Source organism: Mus caroli, chromosome 5 (genome assembly GCF_900094665.2).
Source record: "Mus caroli chromosome 5, CAROLI_EIJ_v1.1, whole genome shotgun sequence".
In the NCBI taxonomy this organism is placed as follows: Eukaryota; Metazoa; Chordata; class Mammalia; order Rodentia; family Muridae; genus Mus; species Mus caroli.
The window spans coordinates 51,115,334-51,126,140 of NC_034574.1; positions in this window are offsets into that span (position 1 = coordinate 51,115,334).

Sequence of the window (10,807 nt, forward strand, 5' to 3'; positions counted from 1 at the left end):
CTTTGGCTTGTTCTCTCTCTCTCTCTCTCTCTCTCTCTCTCTCTCTCTCTCTCTCTCTCTCTCTCTTTCAGGTTTCTCTGTCTTTTAATTTCTTTTTTGTGTGAGTGTGCATAATGTATACTTGTATGTATGTGTGAGCATGTTTTGACTTTGGTTTCTATTACTGTTTATGAGAATTTGTGATTGGTGGTTCAGTCTCAAGAGGCCCCCAAGAATCCTGGTTAGCTTACTCCATTGGTTTTCCTATGGAGTCTCTATCCTTTTTGGTCCTGTTAATCCTTCCAAAACTCATTCATAAGATGCCCTAATTTCCATCTAATGTTTGGCTGTGGGTCTCTATATTTGTACCCATTATCTGGTGGGTGGAGTCTCTCAGAGAACAGTTGGGCTAGGCTCCTGTATGTATGCATAACAGAGTACCATTAAGAGTGTCAGGGATTCATGCTTGACCATGGGATGGGTCTCAAATTAAGACAGTCAATGGTTGTCCATTTCTTCTATCTCTGCTCCATCTTTGTCCCTGTACATATATTACACAGAACATCTTTTTGGTCAAAGATTTTAGGTAGGTTGCTCCCCTTATCCCTCCACTGGGAGTCCTGCTTGACTATAAGAGTTGGCCACTTCTGGATCCACATCCCCCACTGTTAAGAGTATCAAGTGGAGTCACCTTCATAGACTCCTTGGGGCCATTTCAAGTCCAAGTTGGTGGTGGTTTGAATATGCTTGGACCAAGGAGTGTCACTATTAGAAAGTATAGCCTTGTTAGAGGAAATGTGTCACTGTATGTGTAGGCTTTGAGACTCTCCTTGGAGCCACGTGGGAGCTAGACTTCTGCTTTTTTTGACTTTGGAAAATGATGTAGAACTCTCATCTACTCCAGAGCCTATATGCTGCCATGTTTCCTGCCTTGAGGATAATGGACTGATCCTCTGAACATGTAAGCTAGCCCCAGTTAAATGTTGTCCTTTATGTGAGTTGTTTTGGTCATGGTGCCTCTTCACAGCAATGGAAACCTTAAGACAAGGTCTCCAGAACATTCTAGAAATGTCCCACCCTGCTCACCCTAATCACTCCCTATTTCCATTCTCTCTTCCTGCTTTCCTTCCATCTGACCCTGTACCTCATTTCTCTCCCCAAACTGTCACCTACCCAGTTTCCATCCTTCATCAATTTACTATATCTATTTTATTTCTCCTTGAAGAAAGATTTTCTTCAGCCCTCCTTGTTATTTGGCTTCTTAGATTTTGTGTATTAGAGCATCATTATGTTCTTTATGGCTTATATCCAATTATAAGTGACTACGTGTCAATCATGTCCTTTTGGGTCTGGGTTACTGCACTTGGGATGATATTTTCTAGTTATATGATAAGATGTCTGCTTATAGAAAAATACAAATAGATCTATATTTTTCACCTTGCACAGAACTCAAGTCTAAGTGGATCAAAGACTTCAACATAAAACACTAAATCTAATAAAACAGAAAGTGTGGTATAGCCTTGAACTCATTGGTAGGGAAGACAATGTACTGAACAGAGCACCCATAATATAAAAATTAATAAATGCTACCTCATGAAATTGAGAAGCTTCTGTAAGGCAGAGGACAACACCATCAATAGGACAAAGCAGCAGCCTACAGATTGGGTAATGATCATTACCAACCTTGCATCAGACAGAGGGCTAATATCCAAAATACATGGGGAAGAAAAACCTCAAGTTAGATACTAACTACCCAATGAAACAGATTTTTAAAAAATGGGGTACAGAGCTAAACAGAGAATTCTGAACAGATGTGCCTCTAATGGCCAAGAAACATTTTAAGAAATGTTCAATGTACTTGGTCATTAGAAAATGCAAATCAAAATGACTCTGAGATCCCACTTCACACCAATCAGAATGGTTAAGATCAAAACCTCAAGGGACAGCACAGAGGACATGGAGCAAAACTCCTCCATTGCTGGTGGGAGAGCAAACTCTTACAACCACTCTGGAAATCAATTTGGTGGTTTCTTTGAAAATTGGAATTAATTCTACCTGAAGACCCAGCTATTCCATTCTTGGGCACATATCAAAAATATGTCCCACCAACAGTACAAGACATGTGCTCAATTATGATCATAGGAACTGTGTACCTAATAGCCCCAAATTGGAAACAAACCAATGTCCCTCAACTTAAGAACAGATAAAGAAAGTATGCTGCATTTACACAATGGAATACTACTCAGGTATCACAAAAGCAAGGACAACATGAATTTTGCCTTATATTTCTTTTTATTTTCAGATTCCTTCAAGCTCTGAAAGAGATGATTGCTGCAAGCTTTCTGGTCTAGTTCTTGCTATTGAACTGTCTGTGAGACTAATAGAAACCCTTGTTCTGAAAATAAATGGCAGTATACAAACATTTTAGTTGATAGGGATGACTAAACTTGAATGTAAAAATTATGGTGATAAAATAGTGGATTAATTTTTTTACTTCCTTCCCTTTTCAGGAGAATAACAATTCAGATCCAGGAATAAGTAGAACACTTTTGACAGAGATTTATAGAGGAAACTAAAATCAAGTAACTCTGTGACTGACATTTAATATGATTTTAGCACACTGGTAATTAGTGTTTCATTTCCATCAACTCAACTTACTTGTGATCATTCTGGGTTTAAACTTTGATAATTTTTTATCATGATGATTTTTACTTAATTTACATGTTTTAAAAATATTTATCTAAGCATGAATTATCCTGGTTATAGATTTTAGGACCTGTTCCTTAAACTTCATCCCTAAGATAAGTTTATCATTCTCTGAATATACAGACTCCAAGGCACAGCCCTGTGTACACTCTTTATTTTAGCATATTTATCTTGAGGCATGGTGGCTATGAATTCCAGAAGATTAAGACAGGGAAATCTCTGAGTTCAAGATTGTATAGGATTAAAATCATGGTAGCACACACCTTTAATCTGGGCTATACCTTCTGCTGGAGACCTACATAAGAATATTGGAAGAAGGAAGACTGACATCCTTTCTCTCTTTTGCCTGCTTGCTATGTGTGACTGAGCAACTGCTAGATCCTTGGACTTCCATTCATAGCTGCTGCTGACCATTGTTGGGAGTTGGACTGCAGACAGTAGGTCATCAACAAATTCCTTTACTACATAGAGACTATCCATAAGTTCTGTCACTCAAGAAAATCCTGACTAATACATAAGTTGGTAAATGTTGCAACATTTAGTAAATGTTGCAGTTATTCATAACAAAATCCCAAGTAGAAATCTAATATAGATAGTAATGCAAACATACATACATATGCCAGACAGAAGAAATAACAATAACATAATCCATACTGTTTCTTCTCCTAATAGTTTATTTCTTCTGGAAATATGTTAAAATATAAAATATTTACAAAGTATATGAGTCAAATTGTTGCCTTAACAGCAAATAGTGAATTAACAGTACCCCAAATAAAGTAAAGAATATAAACAAAATTTTATATGACTTTTGTACTTAGCTGACAGAAACGTTTGAGAATTCTCTTATAGAAATGAGGATGTTAATTATAAGTGTCTTGTCAGGAGAGATGAATGCATGTCAAATCATGATAGAAGAGGGTCTCTGTATTAGCTGTTTCTCTCATCCCATCAGGCAAGGATTCTCTTTTAAAACTTATATTAATAATGATAAAAGAATTACACATCTTAAAGCATGGTTATGGATATTCATTTTAAGGCATAGAATGATAAAAGATTGGGTCAATTAGGGTATTCATTGTGAATTTTATAAAAGAATCTGTATGTGTGTATCAAGAATGTATAGAGATAACTTTCTGTTCTATATTAATTATTTAATTTATTTGTATGTATATAAATGTAAAACTTTAAATAAATATATATGTATGTATATATATATATATATACATATATATATTGTTATATATATATACATACATACAGAGAGAGAGAGAGTTTGGGCATTTTGCTTTTAAGGATGATCAAGGGTTTGTATTTCAGTATTAACTTAGCTTGTGACTATTTAGGTTTTGAAATTTTACTTGTTTTCCAAATATAACATAAAGCTTTCATTGAAATTAAGAATATATAAAATAAAATTTGTCAGTTTCAAGTGTTCTGTATACTTTATATCTGCTAAACTACTTAATTATATATACATATATAATTACCCTTTATTAATTTTCTTTGTAAAATAGGGACATATGCACACAACTCAACATATTGTCCCTGAGAGAGAGTAAGGGGATTGTGAGGTAAGTACAATGAGTTATAAAATCTTTATTACACTGCTGAGAGACAATAAGATATCTCAAGCTATTATCATCCTCATTAACAACATTTGACATTTTAACATACTTCTAAGTTGTAAAGGAATTAGGAATAAAATGTTTAGTGAACAAATTTGAGAAGTAAGACAGTTACAGTTCATGAAGGGTAAGACCAGATTATCCTTATCTAGGCATTCCTTATTATCATGGAGAAGTCATATTATATAAGGAGTTCATGTAGCTCTCTCGTATGCTATGGCATTTTGAACGCGAATCATAAATCTTTGAATGCAGTATATGTACCTATATATTGCCTGATAAAGTTATTCATTAAGAATGTTATATTTGAAATGTAAATTAAATAAAAAATTTAATTATTGTGATGATAGATGAATATTTTAAGTTTTTACCATGGCAAAAACACTTTGAGAAAAAGAAGAGACAAAAAGAAAGTGGGAAAAACAGTAGAAAGAAAGGGAACAGACACAAGTAAATGAGGCTAAGAAGAAAGGAAACAGGGAGAGAGAGAGGGAGAGAGAATTCCTGAGGGACAATGGGGAGGAAGGAGCACAGAGCATTAACTTTACTTTGGAGAAGAACTGTAGTGAAGCACTATGGTCAGAGTGGGCTCCTGGAAGTGAAAAGATGTAAGATTGGTTTTCTGGGTTTAGTTCTGACTTCCTCTGCCCTCTGCTTTCTCTGCCTTAAACATAGCTTGTGGTATCTTTAATGGACTTTGATCTCATCTGGGAAAAGATGATGCAGGAGGCAGCATCGGCCTCAGCTCTAGTCAGCACTTGACAGCAAGCACCATCAATTTCTCACATAAAGTGTTGGAGTATCCTTTTCTTGGAACCTTAACAATTGACTGGTCAAATTGTAAGAAAATATTGTAAGAAAAATTGTAAGAAACAGTTTGTGGTGCCTTTGGGAAATAGCCTGACGGCAGTGGCAGACCTTTGACGGTTATTACATTCTTTGTTTTAGTAGTGTGGCAATTTTTAGCACACTTTTTCTTCTTAAAAAAATACATATCCCATTTTGAAATAATTTGAAAGAAACAGCATCTGTTACTCTCCTCAGAAAGCCATCTTTCTGAATTTATCACTCATACTGTGATATATTTTCTTTATGAACAGCCACTTTTCTAAGAATCTTACAAGTTATGTGCACCACAAATCCAACCTCCTTAGGGCTCCTACCTAAATTTTCCCTCCTTTATGCTGTAGTGAATTCTGCAAACTCTCCTTTTATATTGTGGAAAGTGTGTGTGAATATGTAGCTGAGGGGCTAAGGGACTGTATGTGATACAACTGTGTTAAGCAAAATTTCTATGCATTTACCATGCCAAATATTTAAACAACCTAATTCAATGTTTTGCATCTTTTAACATTTTTCTATGAGTACTTTGGAAAGATGAATAAAGAATGTGTATAGTCCCTATTTTATGCCAAACTTAATAGACTTCTTGTAGTCCCGAAAACCACATATATGTATGTGCAAAATTCAAGCCTTACTTCAGCTTAACTCTGAATAAATGAATAAAAGAAAATTAACAAAATATCCGTCATATTTTTGACATTGTTTTTGTGAATGCTTCCCCTAATTATAGCTTTAAAAGGATGAAATGTAAAACCTGTGTGGTGTCACAAAAAATATTTGAAAATATTATAAATTCATAAAGAAATCAGTTCTTATCAAAGATATGTCCTGGTATGAAATGTACTAAAGATACTTAATGTCTTGCAATATTTTGAATACATAATTTTAAGATATATTTCTGAGCATTTGTTCATAAATGTATAGGCTTTTAATAATAAAATTTTAACTATTTAAGGAGCTTATGAAATTGATATATTAATTTTCAGATGAATGGTTCCATAAAGTCCTCTAAATTTTTTGCTTACCTTATTAGACTTTTACTTACATTTACAAGGTATTTAAATTTTCTAAACAGGAGTGAATTTTCTATTACAGAAGTCACATGTACAAAGTAAGAATCATCATAATAAAATATATATTTCTTTTAATTGTTTTTTGAGCAAATGTCTCATTCTGGAATCCAAGATGGCCTACAATACACTTAAGTCAAACTTAGTGCAATTTTTCTCTCCCAGAATCCCAAGGAGTGGAATTAGAAGCATTAATAGCTTCAAATTATATATATATATATATATATATATATATATATATATATATATTATCTTCAAATTATATATATTAAAATATCAATTTAAAATTTTAAAAATAATATATCAAATATAGAACAATAAGTATCTTTGGATATAAAAACAATTGATTGTAGTAATCTAAAAGAACTATGATGAACAGTAGGTTGCTATACATCATCTCACTGTATTAGAGCATGCTAACCCATATGAGCAGCATTTTATATTTACAATTCATCAATCATACATGATTCTGAATTATGTTAGTAAATATTATGTGTCAGTTTGGAGAGTGTATTTGGATGAAGTCAAATTTATAATTGCTATACATAGAGTCAAGCTAATTATCTTCCAGTGACAGTAAACGTGTGCAATCAGATGAAGACTGGAGCAATACAAAAGTGACATGCTTCTTCAAGCAGAAAAGTTTACACAGAAGACTTCCACAGAATCTGTCTGCATCATTAACTCTATGTTGCCTATACTGGCTGCCATTTGTTTCTTGGATAGCAACTGGATTCCTCTGTCTATATAGGGTTCTAGCCCTGGAATAAGAAATGTACCCTCAATTCTTCTAGTAATGTGTATTGTTGATCTACACTGCAGATAAAGGGCTTGCTAGTCTCCATAATTAACATGAGCTGAGTTAAAGTTAGTCAAAAGAAGGAGGGAAGAAGGGAGGAAGGGAGGGAGATAAGGAAGAAAGAAGGGTGAGGAAAAATGTGTGTGTGCCATTTTACACATATATCCTATGATTTCTTTCCCCTTGGGAACTCTGACAAATATAGACATTGATTTTATATGATAGTATTTAATGTGCTAAGAGCTTTTAAATGATCACCCATGAGGGATCCTGGCAGAGTACTATAATGTTATTCTGTGAATAAAAAATACAATGGTGTGATAACTTAAAAAATAAAAATATTGTTGAAAATATGTAGAACAAATATTGTAGCAGAGGAAACAACTACTAAAAAAATTCACCAACTCTACCAATGAACACTCTTACAGCTCTCCTTCCAAAACTTTGCGCTGACAGACATGATGCTTATACCATAAGGGATCATGCTGAAAACACCTGAGATTTTATTACATGTTTGATTTTAAATTATTATTACACATTCAGAAAATTTTAGCACAGTGAATTTCAATTCGGGGTCTGTGTGATGTTCTCTCTGAATGTCTCATCTAAATGACATTGTCTATGACTTACTAGAGCCATGACATGGCTAATCCTTAAAACAAAACAGTTTTTTATTAGATATTTTCTTCATTTACATTTCAAATGCTATCCTGAAAGTCCCCTATACTCTCCCCACTACCTGCTCCCCAATCCACCCACTTCCACTTCCTGGTCTTGACGTTCCTCTGTACTGGGGCATATAATCTTCACAAGACCAAGGGCATCTCCTCCCATTGATTGCCTACTAGGCCTTCATCTGCTGCATATGCAACAAGAAACAAAAGCTCTGGGGGGGGTACAGGTTAGTTCATTATTTGTAAAATGTGTCTGCAACCCCACCTATAGGGTTGCAGACACATTTAGCTCCTTGGGTACTTTCTCTAGCTCCTTTATTGGGGGCCCTGTGTTCCATGCAATAGATGACTATGAGCATTCACTTCTGTATTTGACAGGCACTTCTGTAATTGCCAGACAATGGCATAGCCTCACAAGAGACAGCTATATCAGGGTCCTGTCAGCAAAATCTTGCTGGCATATGCAATAGTGTCTGGGTTTGATAGTTGTTTGTGGGTTGAATCCCCGGGTGGAGCATCTCTGAATGGTTCTTCCTTTCATCTCAGCTCCAAACTTTGTCTCTGTAACTACTTCCATATGTATTTTGTTCCCCCTTCTAAGAAGGAACAAATTTCCACACTTTGGTCTTCCTTCTTCTTGAGTTTCATGTGTTTTGCACATTGTATCTTATATCTTGGGTATCCTAAGTTTCTGGGATAATATCCACTTATCACTGAGTGAATATCATGTCTGTTCTTTTGTGATTAGGTTACCTCACTCAGGATGATATCTTCCAGATCCATCCATTTGCCCCTTTTGGGTGGTGCCATCTCTGGGCTGGTAGTCTTGGGTTCTATAAGAGACCAGGCTGAGCAAGCAAGGGGAAGCAAGCCAGTAAAGAACATCCCTCCATGTATTCTGCATCAGCCCTGTTTTCTGACCTGCTTGAGTTCCAGTCCTGACTTCTTTTGGTGATGAACAAGAGTATGGAAGTATAAGCTGAATAAATCTTTTCCTCCCCAACTTGCTGCTTGGTTATGATGTTTGTAAAGGAATAGAAACCCTGACTAAGACAAGCCCAAGAGAGGTATTGCTGAAGCTTCTGGTAGTACTAGGTCCAATTTTTTGAGGAACCGCCATACTGATTTCCAGAGTGGTTGTACAAGCTTGAAATCCCACCTGCAATGAAGGAGTGTTCCTCTTTCTCCACATCCTCGCCAGCATCTGCTGTCAGCTGAATTATTGATCTTAGCCATTCTGACTGGTGTTAGGTGGAATCTCAGGGTTGTTTTGAATTGCATTTCCCTAATGATTAAGAAAGTTGAACATTTTTTTCAGGTACTTCTCATCCATTTGGTATTCCTCAGTGGAGAATTCTTTGTTTAGCTCTGTACCCCATTTTTCGTTGTTTTGTTTTTCAAGACAGGGTTTCTCTGTATAGCCCTGGTAGTCCTGGGACTCACTTTGTGGACCAGGCTGGCCTCAAACTCAGAAATCTGCCTGCCTCTGCCTCCTAAGTATTGGGATTAAAGGCATGTGCCACTAAGCCCGGCTGTACCCCATTTTTAAATGAACTTATTTGATTCTCTGGAGTCGAGCTCCTTGAGTTCTTTGAATATATTGAATATTAGTCCCCTATCTGATTTAGGATTGGTAAAGATCCTTTATGAATCTGTAGGTGGCCTTTTTGTCTTATTGACAGTGTCTTTTGACTTACAGAAGCTTTACAATTTTATGAGGATCCATTTGTCGATTTTTTCAGTTATTTATTTCATTTACATTTTCAATGCTATCCCAAAAGTCCCCCACACTCTGCCCCCACATACTCCCCCACCCAGCCACTCCCACTTCTGGGCCCTGGCAATCCCCTGTACTGAGGCATATAAAGTTTGCACTACCAATCGGCCTCTCTTTCCACTGAAGGCCAACTAGGCCACCTTCTGATACATATGCAGCTAGAGACACGAGCTCCAGGGGTACTGGTTAGTTCATATTGTTGTTCCACCTATAGGGTTGCAGATCCCTTTAGCTCCTTGGGTACTTTCTCTAGCTCATCCATTGGGGGACCTGTGATCCATCCAATAGCTGACTGTGAGCATCTACTTCTGTGTTTGCTAGGCCCCAGCATAGTCTACCAAGAGACAGCTATATCAGTGTCCTTTCAGCAAAATCTTGCTAGGGTATGCAATGGTGTCAGCGTTTGGAAGCTGATTATGGGATGGATCCCCAGGTATGGCAGTCTCTAGTTGGTTCATCCTTTCGTCTCAGCTCCAAACTTTGTCTCTGTAACTCCTTCCATAGTTGTTTTGTTCCCAATTCTAAAAAGGGACAAAGTGTCCACACTTTGGTCTTTGTTCTTCTTGAGTTTCATGTGTTTTGCAAATTGTATCTTATATCTTTTGTGTTCTAAGTTTCTGGGCTAATATCCACTTATCAGTGAGAACATATCTTGTGAGTTCTTTTGTGATTGAGTTACATCACACTGGTATAGCGACAGAGAAGTAGACCAATGGAATAGAATTGAAAACCCAGAAATGAAGACAGCTATAGTGTACTTACATATAATAAATAAATAAATCTTTAAAAAAAAACCCAAAAATGAACCCACAGACCTATGGTCACTTGATATTTGACAAAGGAGCTAAAACCATCCAGTGGAAAAAAGAAAGCATTTCAACAATGTTGCTGGCACAACTGGCAGTTATCATGTAGAAGAATTCGAATTCATCCATTCTTATCTCCTTTTACTAAGGTCCAATCTATGTGGATCAAGGAACTCCACATAAAACCACAGACACTGAAACTTATAGAGGAGAAAGTGTGGAAAAGCCTCAAAGATATGGGCACAGGGGAAAAATTCCTGAACAGAACAGCAATGGCTTGTGCTGTAGATCAAGAATTGACAAATGAGACCTCATGAAACTGCAAAGATTCTGTAAGGCAAAGGACACTATCAATAAGACAAAAAGGCCACCAACAGATTGGGAAAGGATCTTTACCTATCCTAAATCAGATATGGGACTAATATCCAATATATATAAAGAACTGAAATGGTGGACTCCAGAAAATCAGATAACCCCATTAAAAAATGGGGCTCAGAAATGAACAAAGAATTCTCACCTGAGGAATAC